Source organism: Coregonus clupeaformis, chromosome 39 (genome assembly GCF_020615455.1).
Source record: "Coregonus clupeaformis isolate EN_2021a chromosome 39, ASM2061545v1, whole genome shotgun sequence".
NCBI classification, from domain to species: Eukaryota; Metazoa; Chordata; class Actinopteri; order Salmoniformes; family Salmonidae; genus Coregonus; species Coregonus clupeaformis.
Window position 1 is genome coordinate 9147570 of NC_059230.1, and position 12361 is coordinate 9159930.

Consider the following 12361-nt stretch of genomic DNA (forward strand, 5'->3'; position numbering starts at 1 on the left):
GATTTTAGTAACACTCTGAGAACAGAAATTATAGATTATCTGGAGGGTTTTGAAAAATGTCACTGAATGTTTCAATAAGACTTTTAATTACGCTGCAAGTTTATTTTGGATTAACTGTTTTGAACTCCAAGCACAGATAGGAAACATAATTTCATTATGCATTAATCATGAAAATACTTTTTTTTTTTTTTGTGACAAAGCATCAGTGAGATTCAAACCTGTGATCTTCTGTTCCCTATCTATGGAATAAGTACTCTGCTCAACCAGGATGGAGCTAGCGTGCCATGTTTTTTTTTTACGCATACAAAGCTGCTAATTATAGTCTATTCAAACTCATTAAGAACAGGTTATTCCACTCATTAAGAACAGGTGTGGCTAATTAGTGGGTGTGGCCAACTCACCTGAGCACACTTCACAAGATAGAAGAGAGACATCGCACTCGTGGGCCACTTCCTCATTTCTTTCTGTTTCAATGGAAGTCAATGAGCTAAGTAGACCAGATACAGCTGCAATCAAATTGGTATCTATGAGAGAGCTACCCCCTTAAGTAGACCGAAACTGACCATGTTTTTAAGGTGATTGGAGTTGTGGGCCAGTGGAGGGATGGCGTTGACCGGTATGAGCTGCAGAAGCTTCCCCTCCGAGCTGTACTGGCAGCGTATGTAACGGGAGAAGGCTGCACAGTACGTTGCACAGTGTATACCAGAGGGTTGACGGCTGAGGAGAGGTATCCACCCAAACAAACACATTCAGCAGCTCCCCCATCACCCCCGGGTCATAGTTCACAGGGTCGCACACCACCGACAGTACGTTGGTTATGAAGAAGGGACACCACATGACCACGATCAGGAAGAAGGCCACGCCCAGGACCTTGGATGCCTTCTGTTTGTTGCTGATTGACTGCACAGTGCAATGCCTGTACTGAAGGTCCACCCCCGCCGACCCCTCTTCCTACCCCTCCTGTGTCGCGGCTTAGCGAACACCTGAAGAAGAACTTCTCTGAGAGAGAGGCCTGGGGGAAGAAGCCCAGCATCATGGTGGCGGTCCACTTGGGCAGGGGAACCAGCTGGTCAAGGCAGAGGGTAGCTTCAGTCTGCAGGGCGCTGATGGTGAGGATGTAGGTGACCACTACGATGGTGAGGTGGACGAAGAAGGCCACAAAGGAGCCCAGCACGACAAAACTGCTGTCTGTCAGCAGACAGCTTCCACCTTTGAACACCTTGGTGTGGTCCCGCAGGCCTAGGATGGGGATTAGCGTAGAGATACCTACAGATCAAATCAAATCAAGCTTTATTTATACAGCACATTTCAGACATGGAATGCAACGCAATGTGCTTCACAGGAAAAAAAAAAAAAAAAAAAAGCTGAAATGTTTACTACACAACAAACATACGATAAAAAACAAAAGAAGGACACAAACTGAACAACTAAAAAGCACCTTAAGGAAAAGCAAAGCTAAAAATATGTGTTTTAAGATCTCTTTTAAATATATCCACAGTTTCCAGAGGCTGGGGGCATAATAACTAAAGGCTGCCTCTCCATGCCTCTTGGTTCTAGGCTTTGGGATAGTTAAAAAGCCAGAGCCAGAGGACATGAGGGACCTACTGGGTACATAACTTAAAAGTCTGTCTGACATGTGTTAGGGTGCAGAATCATGGATTGATTAAACCTCTTAAGGATCTGACCCTTTTTTTCAATTTTCGCCCGAAATGACATACCCAAATTTAACTGGCTGTAGCTCAGGACCTGAAGCAAGGATACAGTGGGGAAAAAAAAGTATTTAGTCAGCCACCAATTGTGCAAGTTCTCCCACTTAAAAAGATGAGAGAGGCCTGTAATTTTCATCATAGGTACACGTCAACTATGACAGACAAATTGAGAATTTTTTTTCCAGAAAATCACATTGTAGGATTTTTTATGAATTTATTTGCAAATTATGGTGGAAAATAAGTATTTGGTCACCTACAAACAAGCAAGATTTCTGGCTCTCACAGACCTGTAACTTCTTCTTTAAGAGGCTCCTCTGTCCTCCACTTGTTACCTGTATTAATGGCACCTGTTTGAACTTGTTATCAGTATAAAAGACACCTGTTCACAACCTCAAACAGTCACACTCCAAACTCCACTATGGCGAAGACCAAAGAGCTGTCAAAGGACACCAGAAACAAAATTGTAGACCTGCACCAGGCTGGGAAGACTGAATCTGCAATAGGTAAGCAGCTTGGTTTGAAGAAATCAACTGTGGGAGCAATTATTAGGAAATGGAAGACATACAAGACCACTGATAATCTCCCTCGATCTGGGGCTCCACGCAAGATCTCACCCGTGGGGTCAAAATGATCACAAGAACGGTGAGCAAAAATCCCAGAACCACACGGGGGGACCTAGTGAATGACCTGCAGAGAGCTGGGACCAAAGTAACAAAGCCTACCATCAGTAACACACTACGCCGCCAGGGACTCAAATCCTGCAGTGCAAGACGTGTCCCCCTGCTTAAGACAGTACATGTCCAGGCCCGTCTGAAGTTTGCTAGAGTGCATTTGGATGATCCAGAGGAGGATTGGGAGAATGTCATATGAAACCAAAATATAACTTTTTGGTAAAAACTCAAATCGTCGTGTTTGGAGGACAAAGAATGCTGAGTTGCATCCAAAGAACACCATACCTACTGTGAATCATGGGGGTGGAAACATCATGCTTTGGGGCTGTTTTTCTGCAAAGGGACCAGGACGACTGATCCGTGTAAAGGAAAGAATGAATGGGGCCATGTATCGTGAGATTTTGAGTGAAAACCTCCTTCCGTCAGCAAGGGCATTGAAGATGAAACGTGGCTGGGTCTTTCAGCATGACAATGATCCCAAACACACCGCCCGGGCAACGAAGGAGTGGCTTCGTAGAAGCATTTCAAGGTCCTGGAGTGGCCTAGCCAGTCTCCAGATCTCAACCCCATAGAAAATCTTTGGAGGGAGTTGAAAGTCTGTGTTGCCCAGCGACAGCCCCAAAACATCACTGCTCTAGAGGAGATCTGCATGGAGGAATGGGCCAAAATACCAGCAACAGTGTGTGACAACCTTGTGAAGACTTACAGAAAACGTTTGACCTGTGTCATTGCCAACAAAAGGTATATAACAAAGTATTGAGAAACTTTTGTTATTGACCAAAGCAGAACTTAATTGACCAAAGCAGAACTTAATATTTGGTACAGAAACCGTTGTTTGCAATTACAGAGATCATACGTTTCCTGTAGGTCTTGACCAGGTTTGCACACACTGCAGAAGGGATTTTGGCCAACTCCTCCATACAGACCTTCTCCAGATCCTTCAGGTTTCGGGGCTGTCGCTGGGCAATACGGACTTTCAGCTCCCTCCAAAGATTTTCTATTGGGTTCAGTTCTGGAGACTGGCTAGGCCATTCCAGGACCTTGAGATGCTTCTTACGGAGCCACTCCTTAGTTGCCCTGGCTGTGTGTTTCGGGTCATTGTCATACTGGAAGACCCAGCCACGACCCATCATCAATGCTCTTACTGAGGGAAAGAGGTTGTTGGCCAAGATCTCGCGATACATGGCCCATCCATCCTCCCCTCAATACGGTGCAGTCGTCCTGTCCCCTTTGCAGAAAAGCATCCCCAAAGAATGATGTTTCCACCACCATGCTTCACGGTTGGGATGGTGTTCTTGGGGTTGTACTCATCCTTCTTCTTCCTCCAAACACGGCGAGTGGAGTTTAGACCAAAAAGCTAATTTTTTGTCTCATCAGACCACATGACCTTCTCCCATTCCTCCTCTGGATCATCCAGATGGTCATTGGCAAACTTCAGACAGGCCTGGACATGCGCTGGCTTGAGCAGGGGGACCTTGCGTGCGCTGCAGGATTTTAATCCATGACGGCGTAGTGTGTTACTAATGGTTTTCTTTGAGACTGTGGTCCCAGCTCTCTTCAGGTCATTGACCAGGTCCTGCCGTGTAGTTCTGGGCTGATCCCTCACCTTCCTCATGATCATTGATGCCCAAGAGGTGAGATCTTGCATGGTGCCCCAGACCAAGGGTGATTGACCGTCATCTTGAACTTCTTCCATTTTCTAATAATTGCGCCAACAGTTGTTGCCTTCTCACCAAGCTGCTTGCCTATTGTCCTGTAGCCCATCCCAGCCTTGTGCAGGTCTACAATTGTATCCCTGACGTCCTTACACAGCTCTCTGGTCTTGGCCATTGTGGAGAGGTTGGAGTCTGTTTGATTGAGTGTGTGGACAGGTGTCTTTTATACAGGTAACGAGTTCAAACAGGTGCAGTTAATACAGGTAATGAGTGGAGAACAGGAGGGCTTCTTAAAGAAAAACTAACAGGTCTGTGAGAGCCGGAATTCTTACTGGTTGGTAGGTGATCAAATACTTATGTCATGCAATAAAATGCAAATTAATTACTTAAAAATCATACAATGTGATTTTCTGGATTTTTGTTTTTGATTCCGTCTCTCACCGTTGAAGTGTACCTATGATAAAAATTACAGACCTCTACATGCTTTGTAAGTAGGAAAACCTGCAAAATCGACAGTGTATCAAATACTTGTTCTCCCCACTGTATATACTGAGATCATGTGACAGATCATGTGACACTTAGATTGCACACAGGTGGACTTGATTTAATGAATTATGTGACTTCTGAATGTAATTGGTTGCACCAGATCTTGTTTAGGGGCTTCATAGCAATACATATGCACACACCACTTTTCCGTTATTTATTTTCTGGAATTTTTTGAAACAAGTTTTCTTTTCTTTTTTTCACTTCACCAATTTGGACTATATTCTTATTTTGTATGTCCATTACATGAAATTCAAATAAAAATCCATTTCAATTACAGGTTGTAATGATACAAAATAGGAACAACGCCAAAGGGGATTGTCAAGGCGTGCTGTAGGTGCAGTGGCGGAATCAAACGCAGGACGCAGACGGATAATCCAACAGACTTGTATTAAGCCGAAACACGGCAAACGGACAACACTTGCCCGAAGGCGAAATACGCACGAAGGCGAAAAAGAAACAAAACAGCGCACAAACAGGTGCGTAAACTCCAGCGCAGTGGAGAGAAGCTCAACCGAGCGAAAACACGTCTGACACAATCAATAATACACAACACCTGACAAACACAACGGGAACTAAATAGGACACTAATGACACTAAATGAAAACAGGTGTGACAACACTCAGACAAAAGCAAACGAACATGAAACATACAACGGTGGCAGCTAGTATTCCGGAGACAACGAACGCCGAAGCCTGCCCGAACAAGGGAGAGAGGCAGCCTCGGCCGAAACCGTGACAGTACCCCCCCCTTGACGCGCGGCTCCAGACGTGCGCTGACTCCGGCCTCGGGGACGACCCGGAGGACGCGGAGCCGGGCGCGTCGGGTGCCCACGATGGAATTCCGTCAGGAGAGACGGGTCCAAAATGTCTCTCCTCGGCACCCAGCACCGCTCCTCCGGACCGTACCCCTCCCACTCCACTAGATACTGGAGACCCCCATCCGACGTCTCGAATCCAAGATGGACCTCACGGAGTACGCCGGTGCCCCCTCGATGTCCAATGGGGGCGGAGGAGTCTCCCTGATCTCACTGTCTTGGAGTGGGCCAGCTACCACCGGCCTGAGAAGGGACACATGGAACGAGGGGTTAATACTTTTATTTTCAACAGGTAGCTGTAATTTATAACACACCTCGTTCAACCTTCCCAGGACTTTAAATGGCCCTACAAACCGCCCGACCCAGTTTCCGACAGGGCAGGCGGAGGGGCAGGTTCCTGGTAGAGAGCCAGACTCGATCACCAGGTGCGTACACCGGTCCCTCACTGCGGTGGAGATCAGCGCTCGCCTTATGACGTCGGAGGGCCCGCTGCAGGTGGACGTGTGCAGCGTTCCATGTCTCCTCCGAGCGCCTCGCCCACTCATCCACCGCAGGAGCCTCGATCTGGCTCTGCTGCCAGGGTGCCAGAACCGGCTGGTAACCTAACACACATTGGAAAGGGGGTTAGGTTAGTGGAGGAATGGCGTAGGGAATTCTGGGCCATTTCGGCCCAGGGAACGATCTTGCCCACTCCTCCGGCCGGTCCTGGCAGTATGTTCTAAGAAACCTGCCCACATCCTGGTTTACACGTTCCACCTGCCCATTACTCTCCGGGTGGTAACCCGAGGTGAGGCTCACCGAGACCCCCAACCGCTCCATAAAGGCCCTCCAGACTCTGGAGGTAAATTGGGGACCCCGATCAGACACAATATCCTCGGGTACCCCGTAGTGCCGGAACACATGGGTGAATAGGGCTTCGGCAGTTTGCAGAGGCGGTAGGAAGGCCCGGCATGGGGAGCAAACGACAGGCCTTAGAAAACCGGTCCACAACGACCAGTATAGTGGTATTCCCCTGTGAAGGAGGAAGGTCAGTAAGGAAATCCACCGAGAGGTGGGACCATGGTCGTTGTGGCACGGGAAGGGGTAGTAACTTACCCCTAGGCAGATGTCTAGGCGCCTTACACTGGGCGCACACCGAGCAGGAGGAAACATAAACCCTCACATCCCTTGCCAACGTGGGCCACCAGTACTTGGCACTAAGACAGTGCACTGTCCGGCCGATACCGGATGTCCAGAGGAGGGTGACGTGTGAGCCCAATAGATCAATCGATCCCGAACCTCGAGCGGAACGTACTTCCGACCCTCCGGGCACTGTGGTGGACTAGGGTCGGTGCGTAACGCTCGCTCGAGTTCAGCATCGACCTCCCACACTACCGGTGCCACCAGACACGACTCCGGCAGTATGGGAGTGGGCTCCACGGACCTCTCCTCCGTGTCATACCGCCGAGACAGCGCATCTGCCTTACCATTCTGTGACCCAGGGATGTACGTGATCTTAAAAGTAAACCTGGTCAAGAACATATTCCATCTTGCCTGGCGAGGGTTCAACCTCCGCTGCCCGGATGTACTCCAGGTTACGGTGGTCCGTCAAAATGAGGAAAGGGTGTTGAGCCCCCTCAAGCCAGTGCCTCCACACCTTTAGGGCCTGTACCACGGCTAACAGCTCCCTGTCCCCTACGTCATAGTTCCGCTCCGCCGGACTGAGCTTCTTAGAATAAAAGGCACAGGGGCGGAGTTTAGGTGGCGCGCCAGACCGTTGTGAAAGCACGGCTCCTAGACCGGCCTCTGACGCGTCCACCTCTACCTGGAACGGCAAAGAGGGATCCGGATGCGCCAGCACCGGGGCCGAGGTAAACAGGTCCTTCAGCCTCCCAAACGCCCTGTCCGCCTCGGCCGACCACTGCAGACGCACCGGACCCCCCTTCAAAAGAGACGTGATGGGAGCTGCCACCTGTCCAAAACCCCGGATAAACCTCCGGTAGTAATTCGCAAACCCCAAAAACTGCTGCACCTCCTTCACAGTGGTTGGTGTTTGCCAATTACGCACGGCCGACACCCGGTCTACCTCCATCTTCACCCCTGACGCAGACAACTGATACCCCCAAAAAGGAGACCGACTCCTGGAAAAACAGACACTTCTCTGCCTTCACATACAGGTCGTGCTCCACCAGCCTCCGCAACACTCTACGCACCAGGGCCACATGCTCGACACGGGTAGGCGAGTACACGAGAATGTCATCAATGTACACAACCACCCCCTGCCCCTGCATGTCCCTGAAGATCTCATCCACGAATGATTGGAAAACTGACGGAGCGTTCATCAACCCGTATGGCATGACCAGATACTCGTAATGGCCCGAGGTGGTACTAAAGGCTGTCTTCCATTCATCGCCCTCCCTGATGCGCACCAAGTTGTACGCGCTCCTGAGATCTAATTTAGTGAAGAAACGCGCCCCATGCAACGACTCAGTCATGGTCGCAATCAGCGGGAGTGGATAACTGTACTTCACCGTAATCTGATTGAGACCACGGTAATCGATGCACGGGCGCAAACCACCATCCTTTTTCTTCACAAAAAGAAACTCGAGGACGCAGGGGAAGTGGAAGGCCGTATGTATCCTTGTCTCAGAGATTCTTCTATGTAAGTCTCCATAGCTTTCTTCTCCTCTTGAGACAGAGGATACACATGGCTCCGTGGGAGCGCAGCTCCTGCCTGGAGGTCTATCGCACAATCTCCCTGCCTATGGGGCGGCAACTGCGTCGCCCTCGCCTTACTAAACGCAATAGCCAAATCCCCATACTCAGGGGGAACGTGCAATGCGGGCACCTGGTTTGGACTCTCCACCGAGGTAGCCCCTACGGAAACGCCCAAACATCTACCCACACACTGAGCAGACCACTCCATCAGAGCCCTCTCCTGCCACGAAATGGATGGGTTATGGGTACTCAACCAGGGCATGCCCAGCACCACCGGATACGCAGGAGAGTCAATCAGAAATAGCTGAATCATCTCCTGATGACCCCCTGCGCACACATCCTAAGTGGCGCCGTGACCTCCCTGATCAAGCCCGTACCCAACGGACGGCTATCTAGGGCATGAACGGGGAAAGGAACATCAACAGGAAGAAGGGGAATCCCTAACGCTAAACAAAACGCTTTTATCAATAAAATTCCCAGCCGCGCCTGAATCTACCAGCGCCTTATGCTGGGAATGAGGTGCTACCTGTGGAAAACGCACAGGCATACAAAAATGTGCAACAGAGAGCTCTGGGTGAGTGGGGGCGCCTACTCACCTGGAGGGAATCCCCAGTGCGGGACCTGTCGTCCTCTCCCCTAGGAGGCCATCCCCAGCACCTAGCCGCGGTGTGTCCTCCCCGACCACAGTTGGTGCAAGGGATGGACCCCCTAGTAAGCCGACCCCTCCTCTCTCTAGCGCCAGCGCCCCGAGCTCCATGGGGCACGGCTCGGAAGCGCTGGAGGGTGAAATGGACGGACCCCTCGGAACGCCCGCGGGTAGCTAGCAGGTTATCCAGCCTGATGGACATGTCGACCAACTGGTCGAACGTGAGGCTGGTGTCCCTACAGGCCAGCTCCCCGACGGACGTCCTCTCGTAGACTACACCTGTAGTGATCGACGAGGGCCCGATCATTCCACCCTGCATCTGCCGCTAGAGTACGGAATTCGAGGGCGAACTCCTGAGCACTCCTCCTCCCCTGCCGGAGGAAGACCAGACGCTCCCCCGCCGCTTTCCCCTCCGGGGGATGGTCAAACACCGCCTTGAAGCGGCGGGAGAACTCGTTGTACGTTATGGTGTCCGCGTCGATCCTCCTCCACTCCGCGTTGGCCCATTCCAACGCCTTCCCGGACAGGCAGGAGATCAGGGCGGACACGCTCTCATGTCCCGAGGGCGCCGGATGCACGGTGGCCAGGTACAGCTCCACCTGGAGAAGGAAACCCTGGCACCCGGCCGCGGTCCCATCGTAAGCCCTCGGGAGCGAGAGTCGGACTCCTCGGGGTTCTGGTGCGGGAATAGGCTGACTGGCCGATGGGGCTGGCACGGAGGGTGGCGGTGGAGGCGTCCCCCAGCCTCGGATGGTGGTGATCACCTCCTGCAGTGCGGTCCCCATCTGCAGGATCTGGTCCCCTTGCTCCCGGACCCTGTCCTCCAGAGTCGCCTGGGCTGCTGCGGCTCCTGCTGATTCCATTATGGTGTATTATTCTGTCAAGGCGTGCTGTAGGTGCAGTGGCGGAATCAAACGCAGGACGCAGACGGATAATCCAACAGACTTGTATTAAGCCGAAACACGGCAAACGGACAACACTTGCCCGAAGGCGAAATACGCACAAAGGCGAAAAAGATACAAAACAGCGCACAAACAGGTGCGTAAACTCCAGCGCAGTGGAGAGAAGCTCAACCGAGCGAAAACACGTCTGACACAATCAATAATACACAACACCTGACAAACACAACGGGAACTAAATAGGACACTAATGACACTAAATAAAAACAGGTGTGACAACACTCAGACAAAAGCAAACGCACATGAAACATACAACGGTGGCAGCTAGTATTCCGGAGACAACGAACGCCGAAGCCTGCCCGAACAAGGGAGAGAGGCAGCCTCGGCCGAAACCGTGACAGGGATGAATAAGGCGCTGTATGTTTATAATTTTGTCAGAAAGTTGTTTTCATTGCAAGTTAAATCGGGCTGTTAACTAGCTAGCTAACGTTAGCTGGCTGGCTCGCTAGCTAACATTATGTGTGTAGTAATATCTTAGAAATCCATTTACATTGCTAGTTATTGCCTAATGTTAGCTAGCTAGTATGGATGATTTTGAAACACCTATATACCTTAAAGGCTTATGGATTGAGAACCAGTTGAAGGGTTAAAACAGAGCAGAGACATTTATTTAGTGCAAACACTGTGCTTTTGATAACTCCCAGCAGCTGGTCTGGGTATGTCAATGACATGTGATGGAGATACAACTCCTCGTGGTGGCTGTGTGGAGATTGGAGTAACAATGGAACTAGTGTTATCATTTGTTTGTGCTTATGACCTGACACAGCCACATGCACCCAATCTCAAGGATCCTGGGAGGATGCTTTTTGGGATTGGATTAAATGTTGTGGTTGAGAATGGGTTATGGCCATGACATGTTTAAACCATGTTTAAGTATTAATTGATATGTTTGAAAATGTGTTATGAAAGTTTAAGGGTAAAACAGAATGAACATGATTGATACTTTGTACTCCAGATGCATGTCTGGATAGTGAATATAGTCAATACAGAATGTGATTGTTCTTTAACGTACGTACAGTGGGCAGAACAAGTATTTGATACACTGACGATTTTGAAGGTTTTCCTACTTACAAAGCATGTAGAGGTTTGTAATTTTTATCATAGGTACACTTCAACTGTGAGAGACGGAATCTAAAACAAAAATCCACAAAATCACATTGTATGATTTTTAAGTAATTAATTTGCATTTTATTGCATGAGATAAGTATTTGATCACCTACCAACCAGTAAGAATTCCGGCTCTCACAGACCTGTTAGTTTTTCTTTAAGAAGCCCTCCTGTTCTCCACTCATTACCTGTATTAACTGCACCTGTTTGAACTAGTTACCTGTATAAAAGACACCTGTCCACACACTCAATCAAACAGACTCCAACCTCTCCACAATGGCCAAGACCAGAGAGCTGTGTAAGGACATCAGGGATAAAATTGTAGACATGTACGAGGCTGGGATGGGCTACAGGACAACAGGCAAGCAGCTTGGTGAAAAGGCAACAACTGTTGGCGCAATTATTAGAAAATGGAAGAAGCTCAAGATGACGGTCAATCACCCTCGGTCTGGGGCTCCATGCAAGATCTCACCTCGTAGGGCATCAATGATCATGAGGAAGGTGAGGGATCAGCCCAGAACTACACGGCAGGACCTGGTCAATGACCTGAATAGAGCTGGGACCACAGTCTCAAAGAAAACCATTAGTAACACAATACACCGTCATGGATTAAAATCCTGCAGCGCACGCAAGGTCCCCCTGCTCAAGCCAGCGCATGTCAGGGCCCGTCTGAAGTTTGCCAATGACCATCTGGATGATCCAGAGGAGGAATGGGAGAAGGTCATGTGGTCTGATGAGACAAAAATAGAGCTTTTTGTTCTAAACTCCACTCGCCGTGTTTGGAGGAAGAAGAAGGATGAGTACAACCCCAAGAACACCATCCCAACCGTGAAGCATGGAGGTGGAAACATCAATCTTTGGGGATGCTTTTCTGCAAAGGGGACAGGACGACTGCACCGTATTGAGGGGAGGATGGATGGGGCCATGTATCGCGAGATCTTGGCCAACAACCTCCTTCCCTCAGTAAGAGCATTGAAGATGGGTCGTACCTGGGTCTTCCAGCATGACAACGACCCGAAACACACAGCCAGGGCAACTAATGAGTGGCTCCATAAGAAGCATCTCAAGGTCCTGGAGTGTCCTAGCCAGTCTCCAGACCTGAACCCAATAGAAAATCTTTGGAGGGAGCTGAAAGTCTGTATTGCCCAGCGACAGCCCCGAAACCTGAAGGATCTGGAGAAGGTCTGTATTGAGGAGTGGGACAAAATCCCTGCTGCAGTGTGTGCAAACCTTTTCAAGACCTACAGGAAACGTATGATCTCTGTAATTGCAAACAAAGGTTGCTGTACCAAATATTAAGTTCTGCTTTTCTGATGTATCTAATACTTATGTCATACAATACAATGCTAATTAAGTACTTAAAAATCATACAATGTGATTTTCTGGATTTTTGTCTCTCACAGTTGAAGTGTACCTATGATAAAATTTACAGACCTCTACATGCTTTGTAATTAGGAAAACCTGCAAAATCGGCATGGTATCAAATACTTGTTCTCCCCACTGTATGTACATACTTTTTTGAGTCACGCCACTAATAAGATACAGAGGCCCAATTAA

General features: G+C 49.4%; 1 pseudogene; it reads right to left on the minus strand.

Moving 5' to 3' along the window:
- Positions 1–524: 524 nt before the first annotated feature.
- LOC121554238 overlaps positions 525–12361 on the minus strand; it is a 127650-nt pseudogene continuing 115813 nt past the window's right edge.